The sequence below is a fragment of the Panthera onca genome, chromosome C2, assembly GCF_046562875.1.
Source record: "Panthera onca isolate mPanOnc1 chromosome C2, mPanOnc1 haplotype 2, whole genome shotgun sequence".
Classification (NCBI taxonomy): Eukaryota; Metazoa; Chordata; class Mammalia; order Carnivora; family Felidae; genus Panthera; species Panthera onca.
Genome location: NC_138347.1, coordinates 86,303,162 through 86,326,231, shown reverse-complemented (window position 1 = coordinate 86,326,231; position 23,070 = coordinate 86,303,162). Strand labels below are relative to the sequence as shown.

General features: G+C 36.0%; 1 non-coding gene across 1 annotated transcript; it reads right to left on the bottom strand.

Annotated features, from left to right (window-relative positions):
* Positions 1–22,194: 22,194 nt before the first annotated feature.
* On the bottom strand, positions 22,195–22,298 carry LOC132684463 (U6 spliceosomal RNA). The gene has a single exon (XR_009612675.1). It is a non-coding gene; the product is annotated as a U6 spliceosomal RNA (small nuclear RNA).
* Between the last annotated feature and the right edge of the window lie 772 nt (positions 22,299–23,070).

The window sequence follows — 23,070 nt, the reverse complement described above, 5'->3', positions numbered from 1 at the left end:
TTTTGTTGTTGTTGTTTTCTTTTGTCTTTTTTTTGCAAGATTGTTTTAACTTATGAAATCAATTAATGTAATTTACCATATTAGCAGATTAAAAGAGAAAAAGCGTACAATCTTCTATCTACATGCAGAATAAGACTTTTAACAAAAATTTAACATCTAGGCATGATAAAACTCACTGCAAATTAAGAACAGAAGATAATTGGCGCGACTGGGTTGAGCGTCCAACTTCAGCACAAGTCATCATCTCACAGTTCACGGGTTTGAGTCCCCGCATTAGGCTCTGTGCTAACAGCTCAGAGCCTAGAGCCTGCTTTGGATTCTGTGTCTCCCTCTCTCTCTCTGCCCTCCCCAACTTGCACTCTGTCTTTCTCTCTCTCTCAAAAATAAATAAAACATGAAAAAAAGAAAAGAAGATAATCTCTTTAACTAATAAAAGGTATCTACAAACAAACAAACAAGGTATTGCAAACATTATGCATAAAAAAACTTGAAAGCTTTTGTTCTGAGATCAGGAACCAGACAAATACGCTTATTATGACCACTTCAATTCAATATTGTACCAAATTAGAAAATATAAGCAACTCATAAAAATCTGTAAAAATTAGAACACAATTTTTTAAATGGGAAAAAGTGTTGAACTGCACAAGATGAAAAATACGAATGACCAATAAACATGACAAAATATGGAATTCTACACACTGTTGATAGGTATGTAAATTGTCTCTAAAACTTTGAAAAAACAGTTTAGCATTATTAGTAAAGTTAAAGATATACAAATTCTATGCCCTACCTGGCTTTCTCTTAGATACAGGTTTTAAAGAAATTCTTGCACGCGTGCACCAAGATAGTCGTGCAGGATATTTATAGCAACATTGTTCATAATAGCAAAAAACTGGAAACAGCCTAAATGTCATCTAAAATTGATAGATAGGCAACCCTTTCTGCCCACAGGTCCTGTACCCATGCTTTAATAAAACTACCATTTTTTGCACCGAAAAAAAAATTTAATGGATCAATCAATTGTGGTTTATTGATACAACTAAATAGTACAAAACAATGAAAATGAAAAAAATTGCAACCCCACACCACTATGTGAATGGATCACACAAACTGATGAAAAACAAGTCCAAAAGTATACATAGAATACAGAAGAATACAAAAGAATACATATGATTCCATTCATCTCAAGTTCAAAAACAGGCAAAAATGGACTTTAGTGTTTAGGATGTATCACGGTTTAAATTGTGTCCTGAATAAAGATATATTGAAATTCTAACCTGTGGTACCTGAGAATGTGGCCATATTTGGAAATAGGGTCTTTGCAGATATAATCAAGTTAATATGAGGTCATCAGAGTGGACTCTAATCCAACATAACCAGTGTCCTTATGAGAAGAGGAAAAGACAGACACAGGGGAAATGCCATGTGAAGGTGGAGGCAGCTATTTAAACTATGCTGCCCAAGCTAAACAATACCTAGAGCTCCCTGAAGCCAGAAAAGATAAGGAAAGGTCTTCCTCTAAAGACCTCAAAAAAAGTGTGGGTGTGCTAACACCTGATTTCAGATTTCTAGTCTTCATAAATGGGACAGAATAAATTTCAGTTGTTTTAAGCTACCTAGGTTGCACTTTTTCACAGCCCTAGGAAACTAATATGGACATTAAAACTGTAAAAAACAAAAAACCAAAAAAGCAAGGAATTTATTATCTCAAAAGGAAGGATAGTGTTTATCCATAGAGTCTCTAGAGGTCAGGGACAAGGCTGTAATGGGAATATTACAAAGGCAGTACTGGCACACACCTTTTCTACCAAGCCACCATCAACATTGCTCTTTCTGCATAAGGTGTGTTAATAGACGATGATATATGTGAATGTGGACATCCTTTATTTTGCTTAAGATTCTTAGACTTCCTATATCTGCAGCAGGTGTCTCTCATCAGTTCTGAACCATTCTCAGCCATTATCGCTTCTTGTATTGCCTCTCCCTCCTCTCTATCCTCTCCTTCAGGAATTCTGACTGGGTACATGAAAGACCACATGACAGCCTCAGAATAATTTCTATTTTCTACATCATTATCTTTCTGTGCTGCATTCTGTGGAATATCTTCATATTTTTTGCATTGTGCAACCATTATAGTAATGATTTGTCAGAACAAGTATCATCAATGGATGCTAAATCTACAGGGGAAAGTTTGAGGACCAGCAGGATATTTGCATGATCTCAAAGGGTATCCCCCAAGACTGTTTATTAGTTACAAGGAGGAAAGCAGTAACTGTATGGTGGAAAAACTAGAAAAGACTTTGCATAATCAAAATTAAACTCCCCAATGAGGGACACAATATCACCTATGGAATATTCTGGCCAGTGATATATAACCTGAATCAAATCATGAGGAAAGAGCCAACTTTTCTCATACAGGGTTCCACAACAGAATTAGCCTTACAGAAAATGACTTGAGTAGCTATTTTGTCAATACTCCATTCTAGATACATAGGAAAGAAAGAAATTCTACACAGTGGATACCCCAGGGCTTAATTCACTCACAAAATACAGTTAAGAAGGAATCCCCAGACAAAACCAAACTGGGCATTCTACTGTAAATAACTAGCCCATATTCTTTAAAATAGTAATGCCAAAAGCTGAGGAACTCTTACAGATTTAAGATGTGATGACTAAATCAATATATGACCCTGGACTGAATTCTGTGCTGGAGAGAAAAATGTCATAAAAAGCAATATTGGAACAACTTGACAAAATTATAAAATGGACTATAGATTAAAGTACTTTATCAATGTTAAATTTCCTGAATTTGATAACTATTTTTTGTTGCATTAACAGGGCATTATTGTTCATAGTAAATGTGCCCTAAAGCATTAGAGGGATAAAGTGGTACATGTATGCAGTCTACTCTCAAATAATATACATATATATAATAATTACATACACATGAAATCAGCTATATTTTATAGGTATGATATCAATCTTCAACCTCCCTGGTTATATGAGAAATGCAAATTAAAACAAGATAAGTAAAAATGACAAATGACAAGTATTAGGCAAGCAGATAACAACAAATGTTGGTAAGGGGGGGAATGGTAACCCATGAGCACTACTGGCAAAAGTATAAACTAGCAAACAAATTCTGGAAAGCAAACTGACAATGCTTAGCGACTCACATTCAGATCCATTAAAAAATTCAAATATATCAATAATCATAATCTAAAAGGACTAAATTCTCCACTTAAAAGACAAAAACTGTCAGACTGGATGCAATGACACAAAATCTATCTAGAGAAGTCAGGCATGAACTATCAGGAAAGCCATGCTCATAGCTCAGTTTTTGTTTTTGTTTTTGTTTAGTAATGGATTTAAAAAAATCAGGAATCAACTCAAATGTCCATCAACAATTGAAAAAAATAAATTTTCAATAAATTAGTATCTCTAATACTTTCTAGCAATGAAGGCAATTAATAGAACTGCACACATTAACATGTAGGAATTACAAAAAACATTTTATGGGGAAAGCATATCATAAGTTCAAATAGTAATATTCCATTTATATAAAGGTCAAAAACAGGCAAAACTAAACAATATATTGAAGAAAAGTGAGGTGATGTTAAAGACAAAATCCAAGATAACTGTTAGCTCTGAAGAGAAGGAGAGGGCACAATTAGGATCACATATAGGCCAACAAGAAAAATCTCAATATATCTGGAAAGCAGACCGACAGCATATAGACTAAATTCATTTATCACAATGCAATAAAATTAGAAATTATAATGATATCCAAATACATATATATGTCTGTTTTAAAATTATAAAATCCCATTTTAATCACTTTGTATTAAAGAAGAAATCAAAGGGACAATAAAACTACTCTGATATGAACAGTTATAGTGCCATGTATTAAAATGTACAACCCCAGAACTTGTCCATATCTTGACATAACAACATCAAACCTTTTGAATGATTTATCCAATAAATCTATACCATCAAGATTAATAATCTCAATAAGTAGAAAATTGATTTCATTATTCATTGTTTTTAAACATTATACTGCTGCCCTCTATATTTTCTTATTGTTTTTTTTTTTTATTTTTATTTATTTTTTAAGTTTATTTATTTATTTTGAGAGAGAATGGGAGGGGCACAGAGAGAGGGAGAAAGAGAATCCCAAGCAGGCTCTGCACTGTCAGCACAGAGCCTGATACAGGGCTCACAAACCATGAGATCACGACCTGAGCCGAAATCAAAGTAGGACACTTAATTGACACTTTATTGCACTGTTCATTAAAATATTCTGTAAAATGGGGCACCTGAGTGGCTCAGTCGGTTAAGCGGCAGACTTTGGCTCAGGTCATGATCTCGTGGTCCAAGAGTTGGAGCCCCACGTTGGGCTCTGTGCTGACAGCTTGGAGCCTGGAGCCTGCTTCAGATTCTGTGTCTCCCTCTCTCTTTGCCCCTTTCCCACTCATGTTCTGTCTCTCTTGCTCTCAAAAATAAATAAAACATAAAAAAATTATAATATTCTGTAAATTTGAAATTTCTAAAAATAGAAAGCTAAAGAAAAAAATACAATATTAAATAAATTCACTAAATTAAGTGTAAATTTCTATGGCCCTATGGACATGAACTAAAATTCCTCTTAATTATAGACTAAAATATAATTTTCTCAGAATTTTAGGTAAGGCTTGGAGTAAGGAAAGTCTTCTTAATTAAATTTTACATGAATTGCAAAACCATAAAGGAAAATGTTGGTAAATGCTGAAAGTACGATTACCTCAAAATGGAAATTTTCTGTGGGATGAAAAACAACCTCATGTAAGATAAAAGACAGGTCACAAATAGCAACCAATAAAGGATATAATACTTAAAAACTTAGCAAGAAATATGCAAGATCTATATGAGGAAAACTTTAAAACATTGTGGAACAGGAAGCATGAACAGATATATTGGCATAACATGTTCTTGTGTATGAGCACTAAACTTCAAAAAGCCGGTTAATACTCCCCAAATTAATCTTTATATAAAATGCAATCCCAGTAAAAAGATTAACAGATATGTTTTGAACTAAATAAGCTGCAATTCACTGGAAAAGTAAAAAAGAATTGACAGGATTTTGTTTGAAAAACAAGAGCAAGAAGACTGTCCCTACAAGATATTTAGTATTAAAAAAAGATATTTAGTATAAAAATAACAACAGTATTGCACTTGCATATGAATATACAAACAGCTCAATAGAACAGGAAAGGCCAAAAAAAAAGAATAGAGAAGGAAGTCCAGAAAACGGACCAAAAAGCATAAAGTAAATTGTGATTAAAAGCAGCATTTTTAACCAGTTAAATAAGTAGATTTAAAATGAGCAAGTGGATGGCAGGGCAGTCCTGCAGATTGTTCATCTCTTGCTGTTCTCATAGAACAGACCCAGAGACACCCCATCTTCCGGCTTCCAACCACCCTCCAACCTGTCACAACCCACAGAACCATCTCAGCCATCCTCTGCCTCTGGGACCAGCCAACACCGTTTTCTGACTTTAGCTCTTTATTTAAAATTTTTTTTTTAATGTTTTTTTATTTATTTTTGGGACAGAGAGAAACAGAGCATGAACGGGGGAGGGGCAGAGAGAGAGGGAGACACAGAATCCAAAACAGGCTCCAGGCTCCGAGCCATCAGCCCAGAGCCTGACGCGGGGCTCGAACTCACGGACCGCGAGATCGTGACCTGGCTGAAGTCGGACGCTTAACCGACTGCGCCACCCAGGCGCCCCTAGCTCTTTATTTAAACCTATCAACCGTGAACTCCCAGATTTGTGAGAATTATTCCACCCGGATGGAAGCCACTGCCAAGTGCTTCGTCCAGAGGCATCTGCGGGCCTCTTACACCTACCTCTCTCTGGCTTCTATTTCCACCCACCGCGTGGCTCTGAAGGCGTGGGCCACTTCTGTTAAGGAGACCTGCAAGGCTACCCAGAGTCCACTGAAGATGCAAAACCAGAGCAGCGGCCGCGCTCCCTTGCAGTCAGAAGCCGACTCAAGGTAAGTGGGATAAAACCCCGGATGCCACGGAAACCGCCTCCAACCTGGAGAAGAACCAGAGCCAGGCCCTTTTATACCTGCGCGCCCTGGGTTCTGCCTGCGCAGACTCACTGACTTCCCGGAAAACCACTTCCTGGATGAGCAGGTGAAACTCGCGAAGAAGAGGGGCGACCACCTGAGTAAGTAACTGCTTCAGGCTGTCTGGCCCTGAGGCTGGGCTGGGCTGGGCTGGGCTGGATGAATATCTCGGGAAGGCTCACCCTCAAGCAAGACTGGAAGCCCCCAGAGCCCAGCCGCCTTTGAGGGGCCCCTCTGGCATCCCCCTGGCGTCAGGGCTTCTGCCTTCACCTCTCCCTGAAGCCACTGGGCAGCCTTCTAACCCCTCACCCAAGCCCTGGACCAAATGGACAAGAAAGCTTGTTGCAGAATTAATTAATTAATACGACCAAGCGTGTCACTTGAGCACCTATGAAGTGAGGGAGGGAGGAACTAGCAGCAGTTGGGGAAGGAAGTAAGTTTTAGTTCATTCCTCACATCTTCAAAATGGACTCCAGAGAATCCAAGATTTAAATGTAGAAATGTAAGCCATAAAGAACTGTAAGAAACTATAGGAAATATTTTTCCATAATTGCACGGTAAGGAAGAGTTTTTGGAGGTGGGGGTAGGGGGATGGGCTTTTACATTTTAGAAGCCGTCTAAGAAAAATCAATGATTTTGACTCTGTGAAAATTTTTAAATTTCTTTGTGGGAAAAAAGAGCACAAGAAAAAAAAAAATAAAATGACAAACAGGAAATAATTATTTGTAACTCATATCAATGGAAAGGGATAAATTCCAAAACATATATTTAGGTTTTATAAATTAGCAAGAAAAGCAACAAAAACACAATAGAAAAATGTAAAAGATATCAATAGTTTATAAAAAAATAAATACAAATGTCTCTTAAATAGGGGCACCTGGGTGGCTCAGTCAGTTAAGCATCCAACTTTGATTCAGGTCATGGTCTCAAGGTTTGTGGGTTTGAGCCCCCCATCGGGCTCTGTGCTGATAGCTCGGAGCCTGGAGTCTGCTTCAGATTCTGCGTCTCCTTCTGTCTCTGTCCCTCCCCTGCTTGCACTCTGTCTCTCTCTTTCAAAAATAAACATAAAATTTTTAGAAAAACGTTTAAAAAAAAATGTGTCTTAAATACATAAAAATTCTCATCAGCTCATTATGAGAGAAATGCAAATTAAAACTATGTTGTCATACTATATTTCACCTATTTGTTTGGCAATGGTTAAAAAATTAACACACTGTTGAAAACGCTTTGAGAAAAAGTCACTCTCAGACATTGCTGGAGGAATACAATATGGTACAGTCACTATGGAGGACAATTTAACATTACTGCCAAAACTACTATTGCATATCTTCTTTGATTCTAGGAATACATCCTAGAAATACAGTCCTAGATATGTAAAATGACATCTATGGAAGGTTGTTATTGCACCATTTTTTGTAATAGCAAATTATTGGAAACAACCCAAACATGTGGAATTCTGGTAGAAAAAGACTACCCACAGAGTGGATAGGCAAACCAGCTGAGTGTGTTAGAGCAGGACACTAGAGAAAAAACTTTTCTCAAAAAGATGAGAATGATCAACAGTTTCAAATACTGATGAGAAGTCAAGTAAGATGAGAATAGAAAATAGACAATTGATAGATACTGGGAAGATACATATATTTGATCATCTTTAAAAATAATATGGTAAGGACAAAATGGAATGATGAGATCAAAAATCTTTATTGGAATGGGTTAAAAAGAGAATGGGAGATGAAGTAGAAGCAAGGGGAATAGGTTGTAGCTGGAAAGTTTTGGTGTTCTCAAAAGATGGATGCTAGCATAGGAATGGAATAATCCTGTAGAGGAATAATAATTTACACTACCCTCATAGCTGCTTGGGAGAAGGAAAAAGAAAGAAGGAAAAAAGGGGGGAGGTAGACAAATGAGATTATGACAGTACTCCATTTAAACTGGAACCATGAATAGCCCCCAAAGAAGGCTGATTAATGTTAAGATCTTTCCATTATTATTGAACTTAGATTAGTTGGACATTTTTCCAGTGGTCTCTCATAATCGAAGGTTATGTTAGTGATGAATATAACTAGAATCTTGTATATGTCTGATTAGTAAGTACCGTAGAAATTCTTGCCACATAAATAAACTTTATTTTCATTCAGCTCATCAGTGGTCCTTCCTCAGGGTTTCCACGGCCTCTGATTCGAAGGCCCTTCACTAGACCGGCAGAGCCTTATCTGCCACTGTTGTTATTAGCAATAAATATAAATGATGCTTTTTTTTAGTGTTTATATTTGTCCTGATCTCTCCTGATTTTGTAACTTCCTTTTTCCATTGCTGTTGTTGTTCTACTATTTGCTCCACCTAGAGTGATTATGTAGATATTCCGTTCTCATCTAACTCGTCATATATTTAACTGCTGAGAATAAGGATATTATAGCTTCAATGCCGGTGGCACACCTGCACTTCGGAAATTTATTGTGGTTTATTCAAACATGGCCTCTAATGATAGGTATGGTTTAAGCGATGCTGATAACAGTAATAGCAAATTCAAATTTTATAACTCTGTAACAGTTTAAATGTTGCTCTTTTCTGTAGACTGCTCTATTTGCCTGAATTTTAATGGCATTACAATAATATTCCATATTAAATTACTTTGAGAACAAGAAACTCAAATAAATTTTAAAAGATAATACTGTTTCTTCATTATTATGGGCTTTTTTCATAGCTCATTTATGGAATGTTAACTCAACATAAGAGCTACATCATTTTCTGCCCTAGGAAGCCTTATAACCTAATGGGGTAGACAGACAATGAAACAATTACTATAAAGTGAGAGAGAAGCTCTCTTAGCAAAGTTCTGGATGCAATGAGAGCACATCATAGAGTCATCAGAGAAAGCCCGTGCAACAGGTCTTTTGTATACTAATGTCGAGGTCTCACATGATGTCCTCATCAGTGGAGTTACGGGTGGTCTTGCTGAAAGCCAGATACAGAGAACAAAACTAGATAAATCCTCAAGGCTTTATCATTGTATTGCCATTTGCATCTGAATACACTCAACCAAAACTATCCCTACCTGGATGTAGAGAGGTGACAGGTCACGGATCTAGTTTATTTATCCTTTATACCTGAGTATGAATGTATTTATTAGATCCTGTCCAGAAAGCACATTTTAATAAGAAGTTAAAAATAGCATCTTCAGGCCCAGGAACCCTGAAAGATACTGGCAAGTAAGAGAAAAGGGGACAAAAAGAGGAAGGCAGAAGCTACTGTAAGCAGATACTACTTATTCACCATTTGTGCTCACAGCAGCTCTGGGAAATGTCCCTCGCTGTTCCCTGTTTCCAATTGAATCTGGATTCTCTCCATTGCTTGGTTAACATGTTTCCTTTGCTTCACTTTTACTCTAGATGGCAGCAGCAGAACAAAATAGAAGAGAAAATTCTAGTTTCAGTGAAATTATTCACCTGCATCTACTGAGTAAAAAAGTCTCACAGTGTTATTTGAATTAAATCATGCCCTTTAAAATTTTTCTTCCAGTATAGGAGTACATCAACAATGTTTCAATAATTAAAAGTCAAGGTACAGATGTTGTCACAATTGTTCAACTTGTTAGGCCACTCATAATATAATATTTATAAATAATTTTTATTATAATAATAATACCTCTGGGTGAAGACACTGCTTATATTCACAAGTTTACATTTAGAAGCTGAGATGTCAAGGTTGAATATAAAATATACTTTTAAAATTGGTGGAATTTCATCCAATAAAGGGCCAGATAATCAAATTGACAATAGAAATTCTCTGGCTGAGGGATGCCTGGGTGGCTCAGTTGGTTGAGCATTGACTTCAACTCAGGTCATGATCTCGTGTTTGAGGAGTTCGAGCCCTGCATCAGTCTGTGTGCTGACAGCTCAGAGCCTGGAGCCTGCTTTGGATTCTGTGTCCCCCTCTCTGTCTTCCCCTCCCCCACTCATGTTCTGTCTCTCTGTCTCAAAAATAAAATAAACATTAAGAAAATTAAAAAATTCTCTGGCTGAATATATCAGAGAAATAAAATGGTATGATTTCTTTAATAAATTTATGTTTTTAAAGTTGTTTCAAATAAACATGCACACATGAAACTGGCTTTTATATACAGTATATATTTATATATATATGAATATATATTTACATATACAATATATATATTAAAATTGCAAATAGTTTATGGGGGCGCCTGGGTGGCGCAGTCGGTTAAGCGTCCGACTTCAGCCAGGTCACGATCTCACGGTCTGTGAGTTCGAGCCCTGCGTCAGGCTCTGGGCTGATGGCTCGGAGCCTGGAGCCTGTTTTGGATTCTGTGTCTCCCTCTCTCTCTGCCCCTCCCCCGTTCATGCTCTGTCTCTCTCTGTCCCAAAAATAAATAAAAAACGTTGAAAAAAAAAATTTAAAAAATAAAAAAAAAAAATTGCAAATAGTTTATAAATAATTGAAAATAAATGATTTTATTTTAAAATAAAATTTCCCCTCATCACTATTTAAACTGAGAGGATTTATGACCCCAGAACATGATTTGTAGATGAGATTGCAGAAACATTATAAAAATGAAGAGACACAAAGAGGATCCAGGAGACTAAAAGAAGGATGAAAGTTGTAATAATTTTCAAAAAGAGGCTTCTAAAACACATAGTCTACTGAGGTTGACATTGTATTCTCACACAATTCTAGTCTGGATTGAACAGAGAATTCCTAAAAGGTTAGGAAACACAGTAGTCCAGGTTTTATGCCTCATGGGTCGAGAGGATGCAACTCACATCTCTATATTCATAGGTGTTTGTATTGATTAAGAAAATTTTCCTGCAGAGGTATTGAAATATATTGGAGAAGGGTCATTTTTTATATAGAAGTGCCATTTGGACTAGCAGTGGCCCTGTTATCATGAGTCAGAAGGGCTTCATTAAATTAAAGCCCTACGAAACTCTTTTTGTACTAGAATTATTGGCTTGATAAACCAGAATTAATTATTCAGAATCTTTAGATTACCACTGTTCAATCATTTTGTAACTAGGTTGATAGAGAAGCGGCATAGAATTGTGCCAAGGACCCAGGCTTCAGAGTGAAGGTTTTAGTTGGATTTTATAGCTCTGCCATTTATTTATAAGTCCTGCTGGTGTTGGGTGAATTGGAAAGTAGTCTGGCACCATGTAATTGGAATCTTTATATGTAGATTCTTTTGATCTAATGATTGCATCTAAAAAATCTTACATGAGGGGAAAAAACTCATGAAGGTAGATAAAGCTAATGCATAAAGAAGTTCATCATCATGTGATTTACAATAGTGAAAAAAACAGGAAATGATGTGCAAGAAAGGAATGGTTAAGAAAATTACAACATATACTAAGATTCAGTAATCAAATAAATATTTATCAAGTTTTTACTAATGTGCCATCTATCTTGCTAGGCACTGGAGATTCAGCAGTGAACATGAAAGATACAGAACCTGACTTTCCAATAATAACAATTTAAGGTCAAGTTTTAAAAAGGTAAGAAGAAAGTCCTTATAATACTATAATACTTAATAATGCTCTAAAACCTTTATTATACTGTTACATAATTTATATATGTAGGGGCACCTAGGTGGCTCATTCAGTTCAGTGTCTGACTCTTGATCTCAGCTCAGGTCTTCAGCTCAGGGTCACATGCAGCGTGGAACCTACTTTAAAAAAAATTATATATGTATAAATACAGAAAAAATATTGGAAGAAAATACATCAAAATGTTAATAGTTGTTATTTCCAAGTCACGGTAATACAATTATTTTTCAACAACTTTCTACATTTTCTACAATGAGTATGTTTAAATTTTTTTTTTCAATCATGCAAAAGAATTTTGTACCAAAGGTTAACCATGATAAAAAGAGAATTATATCTAATGACACTCAAAAGCCAGATCCACTTCATGGTAAGAAAAATCTCTACGCATATAAGGACAAATTACACCGTCTTTATATGATTTCCATCACAGTGTTTTTTGTAAAATCTGCTTCTTCCTCAGCATTGGGAAGATCTGTTCTTCTGCAGAGGGATGTTGAATGTTGGCAGGACATTCCACCCAGGTGACACAAGGGGGTGCCCAGGTCCTGCTTCCAAATGCTTCCCTTTGTCTTCCAGGAAAGAAAAAAAAAATTGAAACCTGACATTTGAATTGATGACCACTTAAAATGCTTTAATAGACTTATGTGTACAGTCTAACCTGAAAGATCTTTGAAGGCATGATCCTCTGTGCAAATCACCTCCACTTTCCTGCATTTACTTTATAAGAAAAAATATTGCAGGAGAAAAGAGGCCTTTTAAAGCACAATTAAGAAGAATGGAGAAAGACTAAACAGCCAAGAATAAAGACTTGTTAAACAAATTATGGTACATCATAAATAAATCAGGAAATAACAATTAAAAATGATATTGATGTGTAAGGACATTAAAAAGCAATTTTTTAAAAAGCAATTTATACAAGAATATGTAAAATATGATCCATTTTTTATTTTAATATATCATATGCATAATTAGACAAATCTAGAAAGATATATGCCAAAATATTAATAGTCATTATCCTTAAGAAGTGACAGGGTTTTTTACTGCATTCTCTCTGCTTGTCTACATTTTATAATTTTTGTCTATGATAAAAAAGATTTTTTTTAAACAACAAGAATAAATGAGTTATTCCCAAATAAAAATAAATAGTGGTTCTTAAAACCTTTGCTAACTAAATATATATGTAAATCACTGCAAATTTCCCAAAGATGTGGTGATAATACTGCTGTATTTTCTGAAGACAGATCCACTTCATAACTGTTGTTCTGGTGTAACTATTAATAGTGCCCTTTCAGTCTCAAAAGTTTGAATAAGTCACCCAACAGGTGTATTTTTAATTTTTGTCCAGGAAGTTAGCAAACCTTGCATCTTCTGCCCTATGTCAGCAGGCTGTTTCTAATCCAAAGGTCCTTAATTCTTTGTTCTACCAATGTGCTCAAATGCAAGGCTGGCCCATAAATTCTGAGATTCTCTGGGATACATTAGGATCAGTGTGGGGCCAGGGTACATTCCAAGACCTATTTGGATCACAATCAAGACAGAAAGTCTTTTTGAGACCCCAGCTTGACACCTTGGCTAAATGTCCTTAAGCCTAACTTTTGCATCAAGCATTATGTAAAACCAACAATTTATTGCCTTGCTGAAAATTCCTTGGATTAAAAGTAACAAACACCACTCAGATAATAAGAGTATATGGAAAATGTTCTAAATTAATCTAAGGATATCTTCTGGGACTTACAGAACCCGGTGAAGCCCCACACAGAACCAGAGCCAGGACCAGACAGTGCGGGCAGCTAACTCTTTTTCTCTTTCTCTTTCTTTTTGTCTTTCTTTTCTTTCTCTTCCTCAACCTCTTTCACTGTATGGGATTGCATGCTTTTCTTTCACTGTGCACATTTATGTCATTCTTGCTCTGCAGAAGTTCTTATTTGGCTACTTGGTACACAAAGCCAAGTCTGCCACACTGAGTGTCCCTACATGTTCTCTCAGGTCTAGCAGGAATTAATTAGTGCCAGCACCTGTGAGTCCAAATTCCCAATTCCCAAGGGACAAACGCTGAGTTGTATATCAATGGATTAGTTTCTCTTGAATCAGGTATCTACTCTGGCTCAATTATGTCCTGGAGGAGGTGGAATAACAGTGGTAAAATGGCCCATCCAAGTGGATTAGGGATGAGGGATGTACTCTCGGTAGACACCCCCACGAGAATCTGCTAGCTTTCCTTCCTTTAAAGAAATTGGCAGGTTTCTCCTCTTCAATGGCATACTCTTACTAAACAGGATGAAAAGAAAGCGCTGTTAGTAACTCGAATCCACACACCACTGGTATTGTGATGAAACTTCCAATGACACCCTCAGCCATAGTTTTCCCCATAGCTGCTTCATATTTTAATTCTATTGCCAACTTCCAAGGAAACTAGAAGCATAGTCCTTACCCACTTTCTTCCAAACTTAAGCCCTATGATGCAGAGTCATAAGGAAGGCACAAGTCACCCATCTGAAGAGCAAAATCTTTATTCTTTTGCTTTCCAACCATTTACTCATGTAACAAACATTTATTGCATTGCTACCATATGTCAGAGCCTGTGCTCAGTGCTGTGGGAAGAGATAAGACACGGCTCTTATTCACAGGCATTCACAATGTACTGAGAGAGTCAAAGAGATAAAAGAATAATTATGTTACAATGTGATATGACCTACAACAGAAATATATACAAAGTGCGCTGAGCGCAAAGAGAAAGGGTCTAAATCATCCTTGGGGAAATCAAGAAAGATGACTAAAATATTATATTTTATTTGGGTGCTGAAAGAATAAGACTTTTCCTGATGGAGATGAAGGGGAAGATTCCAAGTTAAAATAACAACAGTAATAAATAGCTACCATATACTTAGCATTTACTACATATAGATACTCTGCCACATGCTGAACATGGATTATCTTGTTAAACCTCGAAACCCAGCTGGTCTGCCTGTCACTCCCCTATGCACATGTATCTCAGGATCAGTCACTTAGAACACAAGATCCTCAAGAGGACAGAACTATGGGCACGCAGGGATGTTAACAAATGCCAATTGCTAATCTGAAAATATTCTATATTAGCGTGTGTGTAAGGAAACAAGCAGTCTCATACACACTGCTGATGGAAGTATGACTTCCTGAAGGACAATATGTCAACAAGCATCAAAATTCAAGCTTAGAGATTTGCCTTAAGGAAATAATTGAGAATGCAGGCAAAATTAAAACTACAAGGATGTTCATCACAGTACTATTCATAATAGCAATCTAAAATGTTCAACAATTGTTGCCATAAAAAATGTTATTAAAGTATATTTAGTGAATGAAAAGATGTCCATGACAAGTTCAAAAATCAGTACTTAAGTAGAATATATAGAATAGTCTTATTTTATTTTACAGGTGTATATATATAAATGTATATGGTGTAGAAATTAAAAATACATACATATTTTTATTGATAATTAATTTATTTGAAAGAGAGCACACACAAGCATGCGCACAAGAGTGGAGGAGGGGCAGGGGGGAGGGAGAAACTTACACGGGCTTCATGCCCAGCTCAGAGCCCTGTGAGACACTCAGTCTCATAAAGATGAGATCATGACCTGAGCAGAAACCAAGAGTCAGATGATTAGCTGACTGAGCAACCCACACACCCCAAAAAATGCATACATATTTTAAGTGTGCATATATATGTCTGCAGGTTATGTTTTATTATACTTACATATATTTTAGTGTGTACACACACACTTATATGAAACACTAGAAAGATACACCTTAGAGGTGCCTGGCTGGCTCAGTTGGTGGAGCACACAACCCTTGATTTAGGGTTGTAAGTTCGAGCCCCATGTTGGGTGTAGAGATTACTTAAAAATAAAATTTTTGAAAAAAAAGAAAGATACACATTAAAATTTATCAGTGATTTCTCTGGCCAAAAATTTGAGGGATGGATAATATTCTTTTGGTTTATTTCTCTTTTAAAATTATTCTACTATCAGTTCGTATTATTTATGTAAGCGAAACACAAATGAAAGCTTAATGTCATTTATTGATGGTAATTAATAATTTAATCATTTGTTTACATTTACCAAGCCAAAAACAAGATCTCAACATAAAATTATTTGGTATTTATACAACAGTGGTATCTCTGAAAGTTGTTGTAAATGTGTGCCTCTTTGAACTATATTTCCATAGAGATTATTTACATATCCGTATTAGTTTAGCACTTCCCAATAATTTGAACTTTGGTAAGTCACTTAAACTCTCTGAGCTTCAGATTGATTATCCATAAAAAAATAAATAACCTCTCTTACTACTAGTTCTTGTCAAGATGGAATAAATGTACCTGTGCATACTTTATAAAACTTTATACTAATATTCTCTTTCGAGAATCTTCTAATTTTTAAGATTATCCAACATTTCTAAATCCACAAAGACATGTGCGGTATGTTTCTCAATTATATGTTCAGTATGTTATTCAATTATATGCAATCCATGAGGCATTGCCAACCCAGCAAGACGGCGTTGTTCTCATTAATAGGTTGGGCCACTGTTCTTAGAGCTTTGGAGATCTACCATAAAAATAGGAGTTTATCTTGCCTGTTGAAAGTTTCCATGAGGTGCACCTGGGTGGCTAAGTTGGTTAAGCATCCAACTCTTGGTTTCAGCTCAGGTTGTGATCTCACAGTTCATGGGTTCGAGTCCCACATCAGGCTCTGTGCTGACCATGCAGGGCCTGCTTGGGATTCTCTCTCTTTCTCTCCCTCTCTCTCTCTTTCTCTCCCTCTCTCTCTCTCTCCCTCTCCTCTGTTCATGCTCTCTCTCTCTCTCTCTCTCTCTCTCAAAATAAATAAACTTTAAAAAACAAAAAGGTTTCTGTGAAACTGATTCAAGCTTAATACATTGAATGATCCTATTCAGCAAGATGCTAAGCCTAACAAAATAGCTAATAATAATGCTCATGCTAATTTTAACTCCCTGCTCTTTTTATAACCATATACAGAAGGATCCAAAACTAAAGAGTCATGCTTCTCCCTAGTATGGTCAACAAGTCAGTTATTTCAGTCATTAAAATTCCTTTTTCACTCTACCTCCTTATGCTCTTCATAACCTGAGAAATCAATTTACATATGCTGATAATGAGATTTGATTTAACCCCCATTTCATATGTTGAGTTCTATCTCTGTCTCTTCTGGCTTCATTAGACACCTGTTTCCTGTACATTATTGGAAACCACAATGTTATGCCATTAGAGACTTTAGTTATAGAAAGTAATTTTCTTTACAATAAAATTCTTTTCTACTTTGCATGAGCAGAGTCCTTCCCTCAGGTCAGCTTTTGATGAATAACTCATAAAATCATATTGGCAATGCTGGTAAACATATTCACTTGAAGAAACCAAGGTGATCCTAATTTTGGAATCTTGAAATCTTTTGGCATCTCTGAATTTGAAAGATGATCTGGTTGATGAGCTTACAACAGTGTGTTCTAATCTTCTTTGGGTCTATGACACCATTATGAACATACTGGGACACATCTGAAGGGTGTTTCCCTTCCCCACCCTGCCTGTCATCCACCAGCCCAGGGAAATATTTTGATATACTATTTTCTACCCTAAGCACTTACCAGAATGAATAATGGAAAAGCAACTGCAAAGGGAAACTGAACTCAAGGTGTTCTTTGTCTATCAACAGTTATATCATCCAATCCTTACTTAATTATAATTTGTTGTATTGGCTTCCACTTTAGACCATCAGTTCTGGTGCTATTTACCCATTAGCTAACATAGTGCTTGTTACAAAGTAGGTGCTGAATAATAATATCTGAAATGAATGAATCCTCTCTCCCAATCCTGGTTCACATTTTCATCAACAAAATCAACCAGTCAAGAGGAGGTGGTCAAGAGGGTTGCTATGTGACTCAATCTTAGAAAATACAGTCTACCAGTGCTGGGTAAAGTTTGGTCTCTGAAATGTGAATCAATCCCCAGTATTACTTATAATAAAAACATTTCCACAATGACAAATGGGTGATATTCAAGTAAAATGTTAAAATATGTTATGCTGGGTTAATGGCAAGAAGTCCTTCACATATTTTATTTTAAAATCAATAGCTACTATCACCTTTTGTTATCAGTACTTTGCCTCTAACAATGGCTCTTTCCTCATAATAGGAACCTAGGCTTATTGAACACAAACAGGTGATGAAACTGTCTTATGCACTTTGTATAAATGAATTATTGATTTATTCCTGACAGTATTGTAAGGTAGAGATCATTATTAAGCTTATTTTATAAATTAGAAATTTTTTTTTTTTTAAATTTTTTTTTTTTTCAACGTTTTTTATTTATTTTTGGGACAGAGAGAGACAGAGCATGAATGGGGGAGGGGCAGAGAGAGAGGGAGACACAGAATCGGAAACAGGCTCCAGGCTCCGAGCCATCAGCCCAGAGCCTGACGCGGGGCTCGAACTCACGGACCGCGAGATCGTGACCTGGCTGAAGTCGGACGCTTAACCGACTGCGCCACCCAGGCGCCCCTATAAATTAGAAAATTTTAAAAGAAAAGAAAGCAGTAAATTAGGTAAATTGTCCAAGTTTCCAAAACATGTAAGTAACAGAGTCATAATTCACATCTGCTTCTTTGAAACCAGAATTCAAGCTCTTAATCTACTAAAGTCTATCACTACTGGTTAATACTCAGGATTGCCATGTTTCTTTTAGTTTGATTCCATTATATTCAGAGAACATACCTTGTATGATTTCAATTAATCATAATTTTCTAAGTTTTGTTCTATGACCCAGAATATTGCCTATTTTAGTGAATGTTCTTACTGCATTGAAGAAAAAATATATTCTACTGTTATTGGGTAGAATTGTCTATGAATATTAATTAGATCCAGTTGGTTGATTGTGTTTTCCAGTCCTATATCTTTGTTAATTTGCTCTTTACTTGTTCTACCAATTACTGATGAAGGAGTTTTAAGACTCCAACTATAATTTTTATTTGTCTAGTTCTATCACTTTTTTCTTAATATATTTTGGAGCTTTGTTGCTAGGTGCATACACATTTAGGATTATTATGACTTCTTAATAAACTAACCCTTTTATCATTATGTAATGTCCATCATTATCCCTGGTTATTTTCCTTGTTCTGAAGTCTACTATGTCTGATATTAATCTAGTCGCTCAGCTTTCTTTTGATTAGTGTCTGTACTGTATATTTTTTCTATCCTTTTGGTTTTAATCTACTATATTGTTAAATTTAAAGTAAATTTCTTGTAGGAGCACATGGTGCTTTTTATCCATTCTGGAAATTTCTCTTTCTTAATTAGTGTGTTTAGATCATTTACATTTACTGAAGTTATGGTCTATCATTTTAGTATTTGCATTCGGTTTCTTCTTGTATTTTGTTCCTCTGTTTCCATTTCCTACACTCTTTTAGATTATTTGAAATTTTGGTACTCCATTTTTTTAAGTTTATTTATTTATTTTGAAAGGGAGAGAGAGAGCAGGAGGGGGACAAAGTGGGGGAAGAGAGAATATCAAGAAGGCTCCACATTGGCAACACAGAGCCCAATGCAGGGCTCCAACACACAAACCATGAGATCATGACTTGAGCCGAAACCAAGAGTCAGATGCTTAAATAACTGAGCCACTCAGGAATCCCTGTACTCCATTTTAATGTACCTATTATGTTTTTAAATTATGTATCTTTGCATAATTTTTTACTGGCTTCTCTAAGGAGTATAATATACATAGTTAAGTTTTCACAATCTACTTAAAATGAATATTTTACCACTTCAAGTGGAATGTAGAAACCCGATCAAGATATAGATCCTTTTAGTGCTCCCTCTTTATGTTGCAGTTGGCATATGTATTATAAATCTACATATATTGAAAACCTCATTAGACAATGTTACAACTTTTGCTTTTAACTGCCATATATTGTTTAAAGAACTTAAGGAGAATATTATATTTGCCCACATTTTTACCATTCCAGTTTCAGGCTCCTCTCTGGTGTTATTTCTTTTCCATCTGAAGAATTCATCCATTGTTTCTTTTAGAGCAGTTTGCTAGTGATGAATTCCTTTAGTTTTCCCATATCAAGAATGTCTTTATTTCACCTTTATTAACTGAAATAAATTTTTACTGGATATAGAACTCTGGATTCTTTTCTTTTTTTAAGTTTATTTATTTATTTTGAGAGAGAGAGAGAGCATGAGTGGAGGATGGGCAGAGAGAGAGAGGGAGAGACAGAATCACAATCTGGCTCCATGCTGTCAGCACACAGCCTGACACAGGGCTCAATCCCACGAACCATGAGATCATAACCTGAGCCAAAATCAAGAGTCCTACACAAAACCAACTGAGCCACCAAGTAGCCCCTGGCTTCATATCTTTCAGCACTTTAAAAATCTTGTGGCAATTCCCTTCCTTCTGGCCTGGCGTTTTCAATGAGAAATTCTCATTTATTCAACTCACTTTTCCTTTATATTTAATGCTTCATTTTTCTCTAGCTCCGTACAGGACTTTTTGTCTTCAGTTTTTAACGGCTTGAATTTCATGCACCTGGGTGTGGATTTCTCTGAATTTATCCTGTTTATGATTCACCAAGCTTCTTGAATATATACGTATATGTTTCACTAAATTTGGGGACTTTCCAGCCATTAATTACTTTTTTGTTTGGGTTTTTTTCAAGTTTTTTTTTAAGTTTATTTATTTATTTTGAGAGAGAGGGAAATAGAGAGAGAGCAAGCATTGTGAGTGGGGGAGAGGCAGAAAGAGAGAGAGAGAATCCCAAGCAGGCTCCGTGCTGTCAGTGTGGAATCATGACCTGAGCCAAAATCAAGAGTCAGATGTTCAACTAACTGAGCCACCCAGGCACCCCATAAGTGTTTATTTTAATCACCTGGTGCTCATCAAGACAAGTGCACTCCTTAATCTCCATCACCTATTTCACTCATTCCTCCCGCCTACCTCTCTTCTGGTAACATCAGTTTTCTATAGTTACGAGTCTGTTTCTTGATTTGCCTCTCTGTCTCTCTCTCTTTTTTTCCCCTTTTGCTCATTTGTTTTTTTTCTTAAATTCCACGTATAAATGAAATCTTATGGTATTTGCCTTTCTCTGACTGACTTATTTCCTTTAGCATTATGTTCTCTAGCTCCATCCATGTCATTGCAAAATGGCAAGATTTCATTCTTTCTGATGACTAATATTCCATTGTATTATATATACCACCTCTTTTTTTATGCATGCATCAATCGATGTACACTTGGGCTGCTTCCATATCTTCTTGGCTATTGTAAATAATGCTGCTATGAGCATAGGGGTGCATGCATTGCTTTGAATAAGTGTTTTGGCAGTTTTGGGTAAATACCCAGTAATGCCATTGCTGGATCATAAGGTAGTTCTATTTTTAACTTTTGAGGAACCTCCATACTGTTTTCCTCCATACTGGCTGCACCAGTTTAAATTCCCACCAACATTGCAAGAGCGTTCCTTTTTCTCCACATCCTTGCCAACACCTGTTGTTTCTTGTGTTAATTTTAGCCATTCTGACAGGTGTGAAGTGATATTTCATTGCAGTTTTGATTTGCATTTCCCTGAAGAAGAGTGATGTTGAGCATCTTTTCATGTATCTGTTGGCCATCTGTCTGTCTGCTTTGGAGAAATATTTGTTCATGTCTTCTGCCCATTTTGTAATTGGATTATTTGTTTTTTGGGTGTTGAGTTAAGTTCTTTATATGTTTTGGGTGCTAGCACTTTATTGGATATGTCATTTGCAGATATCTTCTCCCATTATGTGGATTGCCATTTAGTTTTGTTGATTGTTTCCTTCAATGAGCAGAAGCTTTTTATTTTGATGTAGTCCCAATAGTTTGTCTTTGCTTTTGTTTCTCTTGCCTCAAGGACCTATGTAGAAAAAAAGTTGCTATAGCAAATGTCAGAGAAATTACTGCCTGTGCTTGCTTCTAGGATTTTTAAGATTTCAGGTCTCACATTTAGGCCTTTAATACATTTTGAATGTATTTTTACGTGTGGTGTAAGAAAGTGGTCCAGTTTTCTTCTTTTGTATATTGCTGTCTATTTTTCCCAGTACCATTTGCTGAAGAGACTGTCTTTTTCCCTTTGCATATTCTTGCCTTCTTTGTCAAAGATTAATTGACCATATAATTATGGGTTTATTTCTGGATTTTCTATTGTATTCAACTGATCTATGTGTTTATTTTTGTGCCATCACCATACTGTTTTGATTACTACTTTGTAATATAACTTGAAGTCCAGAATTGTGGTGCCTCTAGCTTTGCTTTTCTTTTTCAAGATTGCTTTGGATATTCAGGGTTTTTTGTGGTTCCACGCAAATTTTAGGATTATTTGTTCTAGTTCTGTGAAAAATACTATTGGCATTTTGATAGGGATGGAATTAAATGTATATATTGCTTTGGGCAGTATAGACATTTTAATAAAGTTTGTTCTTCCAATCCATGAGCATGGAATGTCTTTCCATTTCTAAAGACATGGAATACTTCATAAATTTGCATGCTATTCTTGCACAGGGCATGCTAATCTTCTGTGTATTGTCCCCCTGCTTGTGTGCTTTCTCTCTTTCTAAAAATTAATAAATAAAAAAGTAAATAAGTAAATAAATAAATAAACAAATAGCTATACAGATTGTTAAGAAGCTTCTTCTAAATCTGTGATGCTGGTTTAATGTGACTGCTAAACTCACAGGCACATACCACCACTGTTCTCACAGAGAATCTTTTTTTTTTTTTTTTAAGTAGGCTGCACACTCAACGTGGGGCTTGAACTCATGACCCCAAGATCAAGAGTTGCATGCTCTATCAACTGAGCCAGACAGACACCCCTGTTCCCACACAGAAACCTGAGTATTTAAAGCTTGGAGCCACACATGGCTGAGCTCCAGTCACAGCAAGGCAATCAAAGAAGCCTTCTAACTTTGGGAAATTCCATGTTCTCTTTGTTCCCATCTTATTGTGGCTGTTCACAATGAGAGATAAAAAGTCAGGACTTTAGCTTTCAAAAAACCAACTTGGACAAATCAAGATAAATACAGTCCTGAACTCATTTGCATGAATGAATCCCTAGTCAATTCTTCCAGACAGAAGATGTCTTTGAGGGGAGTCTGGCATGAGCTTGAAAATATTATCATAAAATTCATGTTTGACTGCTTCTTCTTTCCCATTCATGGTTGAAGTTCAATGGGTCAGAGATAGGTAAACAGTTAATGGTTTTAGGTTACAGAAATTGAATAATAAAACTTCACATTTTGAGAAGGAAGAATATGATATCAGAAGAAAATTCTCTCCCCTTTAAAGAAATAAAGGAATAAAGAAAAAATAAAGAAAAGAAATTTTAATTAGAGG